We start from the raw sequence: 17,252 nt of genomic DNA, 5'->3' as shown, positions 1-17,252 counted from the left end.
AGGGGGGGGGGAGGGACTACAAAAAAAGGTGAACTAAAAAGAAAAGGGGTTAAGGAGCACCTGGGTGGCTCAGTTAAGTGTCTGCCTTCAGCTCTGGTCATAGTCCCAGGAGCCGGGCTTCCTGCTCAGTGGGAGCCTGCTTCTCCCTCTCTCTCCCTCTGCCATTCCCCATGCTGTTCTCTCTCTCTCTCTGTGTCAAATAAATAAATAAAATCTTTTAAAGGGGGGGTTTTACAAAAATAAAAAATAAATAAAAAGAAAAGAGATACCTGACTATGCCTTGAATTATGGGCTGTTTCTTTGGATATGCGGAAAGGCCTACAGTGTTAAGTTGTGAACACACTATGAGTAGAGACAGAATAATTTTGCATGATTAGAGAATATTAAAGATGACTTATTTAGCTGAAGTAAGGAATTCTAGGTGAGTTCTTCTATTAAACTTTATAAGCTTTTTAAAGCATAGCCCATAACTTTTCCTCTTTGTGATCCCATCACCCCTAGCTCACGGAGTGAAATATTTATTGAGTAAATAAGCACATCAATATTGAGATGTACTGGAAAATAAGTATGGATAGTCAGGGAATTTAACATTCAGTTAGAGAGAGATAAGTCCATCTACATAACCTAGTAACAACAAGGGTGTCTCCTCCTAAGCAGAAGACTGGTAGAACAAAAACCATCTTAGAAGGAGCAAACTGATGGCAGAGCAGATTAGAGTGGAGGCAGGAGTAACTTAGTAAAGACAGGAAAACAGCAAGGAGGCTGCTGCATAAAGATCAAGGGGTGAGGAGGATCTGAACCAGGGAAGGAAGCAGGAAAGGACAGGAACTAATTCAGAGAATGTGTACAAGAATGCCCTGACAAGGCCATAGAACAGAGCACACATGGGGAAAGAGGGAGAGGGTCTGCATCGGCTCCAGAGACGGACCTGGATACAGCTTTGGTTCTCCTATTTCCTCACCTGTATGACTCTGCTCAAGGTACTTAACTTTCTGAGTCCAGCTACCTCATCTGAAAAAAATGGGGAGATAATACCTACCTCACAAGGATTTTGTGAGGATTAAATTAAGATTGAAGAAAGCATTTAACACAGTGCCCGGCACCGAAGATATGCTCAACAAAATGTAGAAATCATCTTTGTCATCATTGAGAAGATACACCAATGATGACTGACACACAGTAGGAACTTAGATGTTGCACAAATAAATGGATGGGTGAATGAATGCATGAATAAATGAATGAACTCAGGAGCTTTCAAGCATGAGTAATGGAAGAATGATGACTGAAAACATTAAGAGAATTGGGAGGAAATGGGAAGGCAAACTGAACATGTTAGGAGAAAACAAGTCTTGTTCTTAGGGACTTCTCTGGAGCAAATTTAACTGTGTACACTAACACATATATTTCACTCTCTCCTTCCAAAATGGACCCATGATGCAGCCAAAACAGATTATATTATCTCTATCCTACAGATGATGGAGCGGAGTCTCAGAAGTTAAATGACTCTCCTGAGTCTCATGGTCAGAAGACAGCAGGAGGGGACATTTGATTAGCTGTGCAGACAGGCGATCCTTCCACAGCACCACTGGGCCCCATCCCATGTGACACAGGACAATTCTGAGTTACACATTCCCTCAGCCAGAAATAAGATAGATATGCCCTGGATTTCAAATCCATTTTTCTCCCCAATGGTATTAAATACTGTTGAAATATCTAAGAAAATGGGAAGAGAGGAGGGAAAAATATCAAATCTCTGTCTGATAAATAGGTAACCAATGGCCTTGGAGATTATTTCAGAAAATGACAGGAAAGTATGTAGATTGTTAAGAATTAAGAAGGAACAAGTACCTTTCATGAAGATGGCCCAGAAGTTGAAGGAAGCCCCTGCCCCTCCCAAAGCCGAAGCCAAAGCAGAGGCTTTGAAAGCTAAGAACGCGCGGTGCTGAAAGGCGTGCACAGCCACACAAAAAAAGAAGATCCGTACGTCACCTACATGTCACCTACATTCCAACGACCCAAGACCCTGCGTCTTCGAAGGCAGCCCAAATATTATTGAAAGAGCACCCCCAGGAGAAACAAGCTTGATCACTATGCCATCATCAAGTTCCCCCTGACTACTGAGTCAGCCATGAAGAAAACAGAAGACAACAACACACTTGTGTGTTCATTGTGGATGTCAAGACCAATAAAGCACCAGATCAAACAGGCTGTGAAGAAGCTCTATGACATTGATGTGGCCAAGGTCAACACCTTGATCAGACTGGGATCATCTAAACTGAGTCCAGCTGGCTATAAATCTAAATTTTTTCACCATAAAAAAAAAAAAAAAAAAAGAAGGGACAAGAACAAGTAAGAAGCAAAAGTCTCCTTGGCGCCCAGCCTACACCATTGCTTTTACTAGCACCCTAGCATCCTTTGAGCCCTTGACCTCCTCTTGCATCATCTCACCTAACCTTGATCCTGGGCTTACAGCTATCTGATTTCCTTCATCTCTCTCATAGAGGAACTAGTTTAAATCCCAGGCAGTCTGAGAGCAGGATCCACACACTTCAACTAAATTGTATCAGGTACTAGGTATAGAGAAGTTTGGTTACAAACATAAGAGAAACACACAGTAATTAGCAAGACTCAGATTTTCTTCAGACTATGACAGAATTGTACATCTCTGAAAGCACTAGCAAGGAAGGGATAGGTGAGGATGTAAGTCCCTCAGGAATCAGGAAAAAAGAGCTGTCTACTCATGGAGTGGGGAACAGAGGCTGTGGAACTAGAAGTGTGGAAGGTTAGATTTCAGATATACATAGGAACTCAGAAAGAAGACACGTACACAGCCCACTGCTCCAAAGTCCTACGCTGGTATCTGCCTTCTAGATCTCACACAGATAGGACCTAAATCCTAAATGGACTTTCTTTACCTTTCCAGCTCCTTATTATCCCCAGATAATATCCTGCAGCCCACTCTCAATCTGAATGCAACTCGACCTCCTCTCAAGCAACCCCTTCCCCCCAAGAATCCACTGATGGCCCAGCCCACCTCCAAAGGCTCAGATCTTGGAGAGCCAGGAAGGAAATCTATACAATACGTCTCACTTTATCCTCAATAAAGGAACTTCTGCAGGAAGGCAACAGGCATGTGAGTGCAGCCCCCAGCCCCATACTCAAGAACTGCAACCTTCCCAGTGCTAGCAGGAGTCCCCTACTTGATAGCCTGTTTGAAGTTCCTGCTGGTTCCCCATGAATCAACCAGCAATTCTCTGGCACTAGGACCCTGCAGACAGGAAACCCCGAGCCTGCGCTCTAAAGAAAGAGATGCACCATTTCACAACTTCAGCAAAAGCCAAGGCAGCCAACAAAGCCACAGCCACCTTGGCTGTGCTTGGACTCTGCCTTTTGGGCAGCTCACCGGCCACTCCCCAGAAGCAGAGCATTCTGTCCTTTCTCTTTTTAAATCCACGTCATCGTTTGATCATAATGGAAATCAATTTCCTCAAGTCACCACGCAAAGGCGTATCCATAGCAACCACAAGAAGAAGGACACAGAAATGATGCTCAAGTAGCTGCAGCAGCAAAAGGTAAGCCTGCTTCTCTTCCATCCATGCTATCTCACCATTCTCCCCCTTCACTCAAGTGCACCTTACCTGCAAATTCCATCACACTAAAGGAGAAAACACAAAAGGTGAGTGTTGATAATCTATTCTATTATGTAAAGTTACAAATCTGCCTACTTCCATATTTGGCAGAAAAAATTCTCTTTTTCTGGTTCAATGGGGATAATTCTCTTTCTGTCTCAGGCGACACAGTCTCAGCCTGCAATATCTGACAGAGCACTATCAGTCACTTGCCTTTCTTGCCAGGATGCTAGTCTCATTCAAGGATTTCAGAGTTCCCTAAGTAGTTATAAAAGGCCAGCAGCCATAATGAGCCCACTGCCCTGCCCACCCATGCCATGAGCATGCCCACACACTGGCTGGGTAAGACCTGCGTCTTAGCAGCCCTGGACTCCAGCCTCTCAGGGTCCAGAAACTGGGAGCTGAGATTCAATCTCTGCCTCCTCTGACGCCTCAGAGGAAGGAATGCCATTTATGCAGAGGTAAGAGACTCATCAAACACAAACACTACTAAGTCATCCTCCACGCTTCCATTACCTCTTGTGTAAAAGAGACAGTAACAATAACTTTCTAACAGAGTTGTGAAAATGCCTGAAAAGCACTCAGAAGAGTGCCTGGTATGAAGGACTCAATAAACATCAGCCATTATTATCAAGAGAAAGAGGAAGGAGGGGTCTATGGTGTGAGGTTTAAGTTCTGAGGGTACTCAACACTCTTGGAGAGAATCTCAGGTCTGATCTCTGTCCCTTTCTTTACTACTTTAAGTCCCTATTCCCATCTGCACACATACCAGCACCACCTCCCCTCAGCAGATAAGGTCACAGAGAAAGAAAACTGAACCTAATAAGAATGCCTTTGCAAATTTAGATATATCTGCAATGCCTCTTTCTTCCTACATTCTTTCTTTCTTCCGTCATTCCTCTTTCAAAGAAAATAATTAAGGAGAGTCCCTTTCTTTTCAGGGCCAACCCCTCCACCCTCCGAGGACCTGATTAAACAATAATCTTTGTCTCTTGTGACTTCAACTGCACCCTCTCTACTAGCACTTACACATTATCAGGTAACCCATGCTCGAGACTTCTGTTCTAGGAAAAACTGTCTCTGGTCTCTGCTACTTCCTCCACAAGATGCTACCATTTTTCGTCCTTCCTTCCCTATCAGACTACCCAAAGTGAGTACACCTGCTCTATCATCCTTTCCCATCTACTCCTCAATCTGGCTTAACCTCGCTTCTGTCTCTACCACTCCTTAGAAGGTGCTCACACTGGGGCACCTGGGTGGCTCAATCAGGTCATGATCCCAGAGTCCTGGGATCAAGCCCCTGCATAGAGCTCCTCTCTCAGCAAGGAGTCTGCCTTTCCCTCTCCCTCTGTCACTCTCCCTGCTTGTGCATTCCTTGGGCTCTCTCTCTCAAATTTTTTTTAATCTTAAAAAAACAAAAAAGCAGCAGCTGCTGCTCACACTAAAAAAGTAAAAGAGCACTGGTGACCACAATCTCCTAACTGTCCAGTCTCAAGGTGCATTTTCCAAGCTCATCCTACTTGACTTCCCTGTAGCAGCAACTAAACCTACTAATCCTCTTCCTGGAGCTTTTTCCCTCTAGTTCCGGGCAACATTCTCTCTTGCCTTGCACACTAATCTTCTTGACCCAACATTGTCTCATGTCTTGCACACCAATCCTTCTTGACTCATCTATCATCTTCAGCCTCCTATATAAATGGCCAGGTTCATCCATTCCCACAGCACCAGCCCCCAGGTACACCTACTGCCCAGGCACAGACTCTCTTCAGGACCTCAAACCCACACTTCTACCTGTCTGCTAAGTGCCATAGACCCTTGGCGAAGTTCAATATAACTCAAAACACACTTGGTTCTTCCCCCTCAAAAAATATGCCTTTTCTATATTCCCTCTCTACTACTGGCACCATCACCAACCCAAAACAGAAGATGAAATCATCCTTAACAACTCCCTTGCTTGTTCTCAACAACCAGTTAATCATTACATCAGGTTGACTGTCTCTACGGTCTCACTGGGCTTCGTCTCCTTTCTATCCCCACTGACCTAATCCTTATGCCTATGTTATTACATGATAATACTTCCTGATCTAAATTCTCCCCTTTCAGTCTACTTCCACAGTTAGCGCCCCAAAATAAAATCACATCACCTCTCTGCCCCCAAAATGGAATCTTCTTAGCACAGCACTACGGGTCATTAAAAACCTGGCCTCATTATGATTATCTAGTCTCATCAATCACCTCTCCTTTGATTCCAAAATTCTTATATTCCAGCTACATGGATCTACTTACAGTCCCCCTTATGCCTCTATAATGTCGCAAAAATCACCAAAGCCATTCTTTTTTCTCTTCATCAAGAATCAGCTCAACTAACCTCTTTCCTGAAGATTCCCAATGTCCCCATGTGGAGCTAGTCATTCCCTCCTGTGCCTTCACACAGCACTTTGGACATATCTCTATTATAACACCACATTTTTATTAAAATAGTCTCCCTTATTCCATCATGAACTCCTTCAGGAAAGAGAATTTTTATTCATTTCAGTATCCTAACCACCGAACACAGAAAACATTCAATGTTAAATACAAACCTGCACCAACACCAGGCTCTAGAGATATAAAGCTGGCTCTGACAACTTTCTGAGGGCAGCTCCACCCTTAAAGGTCCCCACTATGAGGAAATTAGCAGTCACGCACACATGAATCCCAGGAGATGTAGCTCTTTCCTCTCCCAATAGGAGCCTAAGAAACTAAAAATGTATAGGCAGCCCCACGTCCTGCAGAATTCAGTAATGACACTAATTCTCAATCTCATATGCTTCTATGGTAAAAGGACCATAGAGAGACCTCTAGGGCAAGTGCAGATCTGGGAAAATGGCTTGAGTGGGGTTTAGGAGGTGACAAAGGCCTAGTCTTTGCTTAAGTGAAGCCCTCAGAGAATATGTGGGAGCTTGGGGACACTCAATTTGTCCATCAGCCAAATGCTACTGGTACTAGCCTGAACTTCAAAAGAAAAAATGTACTAATCCAGAGTCTCCAGAATGGCAGGGACCCTAAGACAGATTTGAATCAGTCAACTGCTTAGCACTTACCTCCTCAAGGGGACACTAAGGATTTAGTTCTCATTTCCCTTGGTTTGAGGCAGACAACCCAAGTCTCCACAGTACCACCAGTAGCTACAGACAGGCCAGGCAACCTGGGAATCCTCTACGACAATCCCCCCCAACCCAGAACTCCAGGCAGCCACCAGCAATAACAGAGATGGTAGAGTAAAACCTACAGTGGCAGTTGTCAACAGTATTATGATTCTCCCAAGTCTTCTGAATCCTCCCTAATGAGTTCTTCTCCTCTGTATCCTCATGTCAGTCGGGCCCGACTTACCAATTCTTAGTATTGCCTCCCGCATCCTTCTTGTCTCAATTACCACTGTCATCTCTTTAGTTGACCCTGTAATAGCTTTGAGACGTGAGGCAACCTATTTTCCCTCTTTGGCGCCTCATCTATAAAACAGGGTAACAGGTGCTCTGCCTACTTCACAGGATTATTAGATGAGATCACGCCTTCTGCAATTTGTAAAATTTTATACATATATAAAAGTCATTCTTATTATCATTGACCTAAGTTCTCTATTCCTGATATGTGGGGCATATCTGGCTCTCTTCCTCTCTCTCCATTTCCAACCACATTATATACCACAGTAGGACAATGACACACTCTAAAAATTGTTTCTCCCATACACTCACCTGCCCCAAATCTTTCGCTGACATACCATTTCTTACTTTAATCAAACAGTCTTGGCTCTGACATATGCAGTGTCATCTCTGCACCACTGTCAGCTGGTTAGGATGCTTTCCCTAGTTTTGCAAGCCCCACCCATCCTTCAAAGGCCAGCCAAAGCCCCACTACGCTCCATGCAGAAAGACTAAACTTGAGAGGGATTTGAAACGTCATGGAAGAATTAAGGATAATTCAGCAGAGAACACTTAGTGGGAGCAGCTATCGTCTAATACTTTAAGAGTCACCTTTTGAAGGGGGACTATACTGTTCGATTGTAAAAGAGAACCCAGGACCAACAGGATGGGATGGAAGCTGCAGAGACGTAGTTCAGCAAACTGAAAAACTTCTTTATTAAGCTGTCTCAAGATGAAATGTTGTAAATTCCCCATTATTAGAAATGTTCCAGCCCAAAGTGGCTATTCAGAAAGGACATTTTAGTTGGACTTCAACTACCACAAAGGTAACTGAACTTGAATCGCAGCATTTTAGATCTAAGGGGAATCTTAGGGCTCTTCTAGTCCAGACTCCTATTTTACAGGCCTGGACAGGGGAAGTGGCTCAGTCAAGGCAGCAAAGTTTGTATTAGAGCGCAGGAAGAAGACCATGGTCTCCGAATCTCAATCCAGTGATCTACCCCCTTGCTGTTCAAAGTGTGGTCTGAGGAGTAGCTTGTTAGAAATGCAGAACCAATTGGAATCTGCCTGTTTGTTTTTTACACAAAAAGCAGCAAGTGTATGCGCCATTAAAATCCGAAAAACGCGGACCTACACTGTCCCTTCCCAACCTTGGTTTTCTAATTCTGAAATTGCATTTCCCAAGCTATTTCAAATGTTAAAAGAGTCAGCACCCCCCTCCCCCCACCAAAAAAAAAAAAAAAAAAAAACAGCATTTCCCATCCAAATCTGGGAAACTCTGCACACCATCCTTTCAGTGTGAGATTCATGGTAAATATCTTTGGCATAATGAAGGCTCTGAAACATTCTGCAGAAGAGAAAACCATGAAGTCTCTAAACATATTGGAGCACGAAATGCCTTAAAGGGGAAAAAAAAAAAAAAAGTTATGGCAATCAATGTCCTTTAACATCCCCGCAGCTCAGGCTTTGGCAGCACACCAAGCAAAGGACGTGAGGCTCCATCTCACAGCTGTTTGCCCCTCAGGACCTTAAGCGCACTGGACTAGGAAGGGGTCAGGAAGGGCTTTGCCGTTTTCATCGCCGCAATACCTGAGGGGAAGCTTCTACATCGCGGCCTCTTTAGAAACAGCGGAGTTCTCATCCGTGTGATTCACCTGCGGCCCTGCCCAAGGCTCGGAGGAACGTGTCAGAAGCCTTCTCAAGGGTCACTCGGCCAGTTAAGGCTGCCCCCGGCAGTGGGAGTCACAGACGCACCAAACCTACATCCAGGCCGCCACGCTTGAATCCTCTAGATTCGGGGGTGGGCGTGGGGTGGGGGAGGGGGTCTTGTCTGTTTTTCGTGTGACACAAACTTCTCAGCCACGTGCCCACAGGAAACCTGTGGCTCGGAGCGGGTCCAGGGGTGCCTCCGACGCTCCCGGGAGGAGGCAGCGCCTCGCCGCTGCGGAGGAATCCGGGGCGCGACCACTCGGCCCCCGGAGCACAGGGCCGGGCTGAGGCGCGCCGGGCTGAGGAGCGCAGGTGGGCGGGACAGGCCCAGACTCCGGCGGTCGCCCCCCGCCGCGGCCCCCCGCCCCGCCCCGCCCCGCCCCGCACACCCGGCTCCACGCCGCGCCGCAGCCCGGCACCGCCGGGAACCTGGCGAACACGCGGGCGGCGGCGGAGGACACGGTGGGCCGGGCGGCCGCCTCCGTACCTGTCCTGTCAGGGGCTCCGCGCCCGGCTCCGGCCCCACCGCCAGCGACCGACGCCCAAGCTCCTGCCGGCTGCGCCCCGCCCGCGGGGGCTGCCCGACGCGCCGCCCGACCCCTTGAGGCCCGCCCCGCGCCCTCTCGCCCCAGAGGCCCAGTGGCGCTCGGGCTCCAGGGAACACGCTACTCCCCGCCGAAGACCAGCCCGGGTTAGAAACCGCGCTCCGACCTCAGCCGAGGAGACCTCGGTCAGGCACAAAGCTGGACACCTGGAGCGAAGTCCGCGCGTGCGCACTGTGCCTGAGAGGCCAATCAGGACCACGGGAGAGGGGCGCCTCCAGGCCTGCGCCCCCTGCCGGCCGAGGGAGGCAGCGCTCCGCGACTGGGGACTGCTCTGGGCAAACGGGTGTCGGGGTCACCCATTTAGCCTTTGAACGCTAAACTGCGAATTACATTAGTGATAACCCATATCTCGTTATGTTAGCTTGAGGAAAAACTTAGATTTTGCTGCTACTCGGTGCTATGCATAGGGGGACACAAGCATTCTCATGCCCTTACGATGGGAGTGTAAATTAACACAAACGTACGTAATGGCATTTTGGCTTTTTTAATTGAAAAAGAAAACATGAAAAAGACAAAAGGTACTCCACTTGGTAGAATGTACCCACTTCTAACAGAAACGAAATAATAAAAAAGAAAAGAAAAGAAACGAAACGAAATAATAGGGCAAGCGTTCAAAGGTACTTGCACAAGGTTGTTGGGAGAGCCAGGATTTGATAGATGAGGGGTTTGAATTCTAACCTGAGACTTCCAGGCTGTGTCGGATCTCCGGTGGGTTACTTAACCCTTCCACGGCCCTGTTTCCTCATTTGTAAAATGGGAATGTTAATGATACCTATATTACTGGGTTATTAGGAAAATTAAATGAATCCATATAAAGAGCCTGAATAATAACCATTGTAATGTTTATTTCAGTTAATCTAAGATTGAAAACAACCTGAAAAGTCCATAAAATTGATGGTGAGGTAAAGGTGGGGGTGGAGGTGTAAATGGCCCCCGTCCCCCCCATTCCATCTTAGAAATATTTCTAATATATTGAACGGATAATGCATTTGCATAATTCAAAAACCAAACAATATAAAAAGTATACATCGAAAAACGTTCTTTCAAACTTTGAAAAGTTTGAAATAATCTGCATGTCAAAGTGGCACATTTTGGGGCAGACTGACCTTGTCCCTACAGTTGCAGAATAATGTAAGTGTACTTAGTTCCACTGAACTGTATGCTTAAAGATGGTTAAAATGAGAAGTTTTTTTTTTAAGATTTTATTTATTTATTCATGATAGACACAGAGAGACAGAGAGAGAGAGGCACAGACACAGGCACTCCTTCCCTCTGCCCACTACAACAAATCTTTATTTTTAGTTTCTTGTTTATCCTCTCAACTTTTTATGCAAATGCAAGCAAATATGAATATATAGTCTTACTCCTCTCATATCTTATGCAAAAAGAGGCATGCTATATACACTTGCATCTTAGTTTCTTCACTTAATGTATCCTCCTGGATAGCTTTCTAAATCAGTAAGTATTCCTTTTTTTTTTTTTTTCTTAGAGCGCGCACATGATGGGGGTATGGGGCAAGTGGAGGAGGCAGAGGGAGAGAGGAAATCTCAATCAGGCTCCATGCTGGGGTCAATCCCATAACCCTGAGATCATGACCTAAGCAGAAATCAGAAGTTAGATGCTTAACCAAATGACCCACCCAGGTGCCACCCCTTACTTTTTTTTCAGCTGCATATTGCCTGGATATACATAATTTATGAACCAGCCTCTTCTAGTGGGGCACTTTGTTTCCAATCTTTCGTTGCTGCAATCAAGGCTACAATGAATCATCTTGTAGGTAGGACACTCCATATGTGAGCAGGTATATACGGGTAGGATACATCTAGGTCAAATAATAAATGCATCTGTAATTTTAGTAGAAATGGCCTCCATCTCCTTCAGTTGAAGAGAAGCGTCATTTAAAAATAAATCTGGTGGGACGCCTGGGTGGCTCAGTGGTTGAGCATCTGCCTTCGCCTCAGGGCGTGATCCCGGGGTTTGGGATGGAGTCCTGCCCGCATCGGGCTCCCTGCAGGGAGCCTGCTTCTCCCTCTACCTGTATCCCTGCCTCTGTGTGTGTGTGTGTGTGTGTGTGTGTCTCATGCATAAATAAATAAATAAATAAATAAATAAATAAATAAATAAATAAAACCTGAAAGTACTACATGCACATACTTTTTGTTGTGGTGACACATGAATAAAACTTCTCATTTTGGGGATCCCTGGGTGGCTCGGTGGTTTAGTGCCTGCCTTTGGCCCAGGGCATGATCCTGGAGTCCCAAGATCAAGTCCCATGTCAGGCTCCCGGCATGGAGCCTGCTTCTCTCTCTGCCTGTGTCTGTGCCTCTGTGTGTGTGTGTGTGTGTGTCTATCATGAATAAATAAATAAAATCTTTAAAAAAAAAAAACTTCTCATTTTAACCATCTTTAAGCATACAGTTCAGTGGAACTAAGTACACTTACATTATTCTGCAATTGTAGGGACAAGGTCAGTCTGCCCCAAAATGTGCCACTTTGACATGCAGATTATTTCAAGCTAAGAACAATCAAGGACCAAAAGAGGAAGAAATTTTGACCTCTAACCTAACTGTATAGAAGAATTTAGATGGAGGACCTGCTTCAGGAAGAGAGCTCTCATCATAGATAACTACATTATACTATGAACTAGGGGTGGTGAAAAGGGAAGAACTGGCACTTGGGTGGCTCAGTGGTTGAGCATCTGCCTTACACTCAGGTCATGATCCCAGGGTCCTGAGATGAGTCTTGCATCAGCTCCCTGCACGGAGCGCACTTCTCCCTCTGCCTACCTCTCTGTGCCTCTCATGAATAAATAAAATCGAAAGAAAGAAAGAAAGAAAGAAAGAAAGAAAGAAAGAAAGAAAGAAAGAAAGAAGGAAGGAAGGAAGGAAGGAAGGAAGGAAGGAAGGAAGGAAGGAAGGAAGGAAGGAAGGAAGGGAAAGAAAGAAAGAAAGAAAGAAAGAAAGAAAGAAAGAAAGAAAGAAAGAAAGAAAGAAAGAAGAAAGAAGAAAGAAAGAAAGAAAGAAAGAAAGAAAGAAAGAAAGAAAGAAAGAAAAGAAAAGAAAGAAGGAAGAAAGGAAGGAAGGAAGGAAGGAAGGAAGGAAGGAAGGAAGGAAAAGGAAAGAACCTAGCAAAGCCTGTTTGATCAAAGTTCCCTCTGTGTCCCTTGTTTCTGGATGTCACAGCAACTATTTGTTTTTTTTTTTGTTTTGTTTTGTTTTAATTTTTTTTTTTATTTATTTATGATAGTCACACAGAGAGAGAGAGAGAGAGGCAGAGACACAGGCAGAGGGAGAAGCAGGCTCCATGCACCGGGAACCCGATGTGGGATTCGATCCCGGGTCTCCAGGATCGCGCCCCGGGCCAAAGGCAGGCCTAAACCGCTGCGCCACCCAGGGATCCCTATTTGTTTACCAAACATTTACCCTTCATCTGCCTGTAAATTGTGTTCCTTCCCTCCATAGTCCCAGACTTCTGCCCCCTTCTCCTTAGCTCAAGATGACACGCATACTTCGGTTTGCCTGACTGCTTTGGAATCTCATGTCTGTGTGGACTTCTCATATGTATGGAATTTAATTTGATTTTCTCCTGTGAATCTGTCTCATGTCAATTTAATTCTTAGACCAGCAAGAAGGATTTTGGAGAATAAGGGAAGTTTTCCTCCCCAGAACAACCGTTACCACTCTCCATCTCTAGAACTTTCTCGTCTTTCCTTTCTGAAACTCTTATACCCAATAAACATGAATTCCTTTTTCTCCCCTCCCCCAGACCCTGGTAATAAGCATTCTACTACCTGTTTTTATGAATTCGACTACTCTACGTACTTTATATAAGAGGAATCATATAATATTTGTTGTTTTGTGCCTGGCTTATATTTTCAAGTTCCATTCATGTTGTAGCATATGTCAGCATTTCCTTCCTTTTTAAGCCTGAATCATATTGCCTTTTGTGTGTATGTTACATTTTGTTCATCCATTCTCCCATCAATGACCATTTGGGTTGTTTCTAGCTTTTAGCTAATGTGAATATCCACATATTTAAAAATATATATACATATATATATATATATATATCCCACTCATTGCATCCCCCAAGATCCCTACCTAAAGCATCTCAATGTCAGTGTTCTGTTCATTTGTTTTGCTATTCCAGAGTCAGGCTCCAAAAACTTAGATGCAAACAGCAGCTTCCTATACACACTGTTCTGAACCTTGTTTTTATCTCCAGTGGACACTATCTCTTGGAGGTTGTCTATATTAGTACATATTGGTCTCTTTTGAAAAAATTTTTTAAGTGTACATTTTTTTGAGCTAGAGTCCTGCCTCTGAGTGAGAGAACGACACACTATTCAACAAATGGTGCTGGAATAATTGGCTATCCAAACTCGAAAGAAGGAAAGAAAGGAAGGAAAGAAGAGAGGGAAGAAATAAATGGGTGCTTCAATTTCTGGCAATAGAGGACTAAATATCATGGAAATTCCACCTAATACAGTGCAACTAAAAATTCTGGAATGCAACAATTCACACAGGAGGGCACATACCCAGGCACATGCACCTGTCCTTATTGCCTAAATGAACTGGTGGGAAAATAAGGGAATTCCTCAGAAGCTAGACATGCTGTGAAATTATAAATCCCAAAAGGCACCAATGATCACTGGAGCTAGTGTTGGCTTAACAAACCCTTAATGGCTTGGAACTGGGGTTTAAAGGGCCTGAATTAAATAGGGACAGAAGACCAAATCTGGATTGAGCAGAGAAGATTGGAATAGAAAACTAACCCACCACCCCCGCCCTACTCCACACACACACACACACACACACACACACACACACACACACATGCACATAAAGCCAGGAGAATCAAAGAGTAACACCCAGGACAGTAAACCTCAAAAAAAAAAAAAAAAAAAATGCCCCACAGAAGGAAACAGTAAAGATAAAATTTTCTCATCCTTAGTTCTAGGTGTTGATGGGATAAAAATCCTCTCTGGTAATTCAAAATAATAAGACTGTATTCACATAAGTTTGGGACCAAAATGTATATCACACGAATGGCCAAAAATTTCCAAGACAAAATTTATTTTAAAATGGTCCTGAGTTAGTATAGTACACCTGGGTACTTGGCCAAACTAAATGTGCACTTTAATTTTTATTTTTTATTTTTATTTATTTTTTATTTACTCATGATAGAGAGAGAGAGGTAGAGACACAGGCAGAAGAAGAAGCAGACTTCCTGCGGGGAACCCAATGTAGGACTCGATCCCAGGACCCTGGGATCACAACCTGAGCCGAAGGCAGATGCTCAACCACTGAGCTACCCACGTGCCCCTAAATGTGCACTTTAATCCCAGGCCCCCAATAATTCCTATAGCTATAGTTCCAAGAACCATGAGTATACAAAGTTACCAAACACACAAAGAAACAAAGTACCACAAACTGTTCAAGCCTGCAAAGATTATTGACACGGGAATTTTCAGTAATAGTATACAAAATGAAGATGTTTAATATGTTTTTAAAAACATAAAGGGAGATTTAAAACATAGGGAAAAAGAGATTATAAAAATTGACCAGGTAGAGGCACCTGGGTGGCTTAGTCCATTGGGCGGCCAACTCTTGGTTTCAGCTCAGGTCATGATCTCATGGGTCATGGAATCCAGGCCCAAGTTGGGCTCTCTGCTTAGAAGGGAGTCGGCTTGAGGATTCTAAATCCCTCTACCCACCTCCCACTCATACTTACACCTTCTGTTTCTGTCAAATACAGTTTAAAAAATGGACTAGGTAAAAAAAAAAAATGGACTAGGTAGATCGGCAAAGAAAATAATTATAAAATACAGTAATAAAACTATAATAATTGTAATATAAAGTTATTGGGTGGAATAAAAATATTTAACCATGGTTGAAGGGAAAATTAGTAAACTGGAAAATATATCTAAAAAAGATAAATCAGGAGCACCTGGGTGACTCAGTTGGTTAAGCGTCCAATTCTTGGTTGTAATTCTCATCATGATCCCAGGGTGATGAGATCAAGACCTTCATTTGGCTCTGCACTCAGCACCAGAGTCGGCTTGAGATTCTTTCCCCCTCCTGCTTCCTCCCCCTCCACTCCTCTCTCTTCCCCACCCGTGTTCACACTTATGTTCTCTAAAAAAAGTAAAATCTTAAATAAAATAAAATAATACAAAAATAAAAATGAACCAAAATGCAGCTTTAACACAAGAAGGAAAATCAAAAGATCAAGAGGCATGAAGGATAAAGTGAGAAGGTCTAATCTTTGTCCAATTGTAATTCCATAAAGAGAGAAGAAAGATAATAGAGGCTGTGTTTAAAAGGAAATACCTGGGTAGCTTAGTTGGTTGTGTGTACTTTCAGCTCATGTCATGAGTCCTGGGATAGAGCCCCCCTGCTTAGCGGGGAGTCTGCTTCTCCCCCCACCCCTCCTCCATTCATACTTTCTTGCTCTAAGGAGAAATACAGAAGAAGCTTATCAGTATTGATCTTGGCAATGATTTTTTGGACATGACGCCAAATGCAAAACTCAAAACTTAAAATCAACAAACAGAACTACGTCAAACTCAAAAGCTTCTGCACAGCAAAAGAAACAATGAACAAAGTGACAGCCTACAGAATGGGAGAAAAAGTTTGCAAACCATATATCAGATAAAGGATTAATATTCAAAATGAAGAATTAACACAATCTAACGACAAAAACAATCTGATTGAAAAGGGCAGAAGAACTAAATAGACCTTTTTCCAGAGAGGACCATCAAAATGACCAATAGGCACATGAAAAGATGATCAACATCACTAATAATTAGTGAAATGCAAATACCACGGTGAGGTATCACTTTACACCTGTTAAAATGGCTATCATTAAGAGACAACAGGTGCTGGTAAGGCTGTGGTGAAAATGGAACCATATACACTGTTGGAAATGTAAATTAGTCCAACCACTATGAAAACAATATGGACTTTCCTCAAAAAATTAAAAATGGGTCTACTGTATGATCCAGCAATTCTATTTCTGGGTATATACACAAAGGAAATGAAAACAGGTTTTCAACAGGACACATGCACACCCATGCTTATCTTAACATTATTTACAATAGCCAAAATAATATGGAAACACCCATCAATGGATGAGTGGATAAAAACGGATATAGATACAGATATAGAGAAAGCATATATATACATACATATATACACATACAAGTATACATATACATGCGTGTGTGTGTATATTATTCAGCCATGAGAAAAAGGATCTCTTGCCATTTGGGACAACATGGATAGACCTTGAGCACATTATACTTATTGAGATAAGTCAGACAGAGAATGACAAATATTGTAGGATACCACTTATATGTGCAATCTAAAACAGTCAAACCTATGAAAAAACACAAAGTAAAATGGTGATTATTGGGAGAAGGGGGATGGGAAGGATAAGATTAATGGTGTTTAAGGGTATAAACCTGTAATAAGTAGTAAATAAGCCATAGAGGTCTGATGCACAGTACGATGGATATAGAAAATATTGTACTGTAATGGCGTGATGTGATAAACATTGCTTCTATGGCATTCATATTACAATATATAAAGGTATCAAAGTAACACACTGTATACCTTTAATTTACAAAATGTAACATGTCAAATCTATCAAATAAATAAATAAATAAATAAATGAATAAATAAATAAATAAATAAAAATACAGGAGACACATAGAGCCTCAGATTCAGGAAACCCAAGGAATTTCCACCGGAATAAACAAAAAGAGGGACGCCTGGGTGGCTCAGCCGTTGAGTGTCTGTCTTTGGCTCAGGGCATGACCCTGGAGTCCCAGGATTGAGTTCCACATCGGGCTCCCTGCATGGAGCCTGCTTTTCCCTCTGCCTATGTCTGCCTCTCTCATGAAT

The 17,252-nt window shown here is 43.4% G+C and overlaps 2 protein-coding genes across 7 annotated transcripts in view; one reads left to right on the top strand and one right to left on the bottom strand.

Annotated features, from left to right (window-relative positions):
* Positions 1–9,353, bottom strand: part of DCTN1 (dynactin subunit 1) — a 30,973-nt gene extending 21,620 nt beyond the window's left edge. For 5 of the 6 annotated variants that reach the window (XM_025453630.3, XM_035701042.2, XM_049095380.1 and 2 more), the window contains exon 1: positions 9,228–9,353. The gene's annotated coding sequence lies outside the window, so the exon portion shown is untranslated. Of the gene's footprint in view, positions 1–8,620; positions 8,786–9,227 lie in introns of those variants that run through there. The other variant, XM_049095378.1, reaches the window with a different exon arrangement.
* The window catches only part of WDR54 (WD repeat domain 54), a 33,561-nt gene continuing 19,631 nt past the window's right edge, over positions 3,323–17,252 (top strand). Inside the window, exon 1 of the mRNA XM_025453646.3 lies at positions 3,323–3,572. The gene's annotated coding sequence lies outside the window, so the exon portion shown is untranslated. The remainder of the gene's footprint in view (positions 3,573–17,252) is intronic.

Source organism: Canis lupus, chromosome 17 (assembly GCF_003254725.2).
Source record: "Canis lupus dingo isolate Sandy chromosome 17, ASM325472v2, whole genome shotgun sequence".
NCBI lineage: Eukaryota > Metazoa > Chordata > Mammalia > Carnivora > Canidae > Canis > Canis lupus.
The sequence above is the reverse complement of the archived record's forward strand: the minus strand, read 5'-3'. Positions and strand labels throughout refer to the sequence as shown.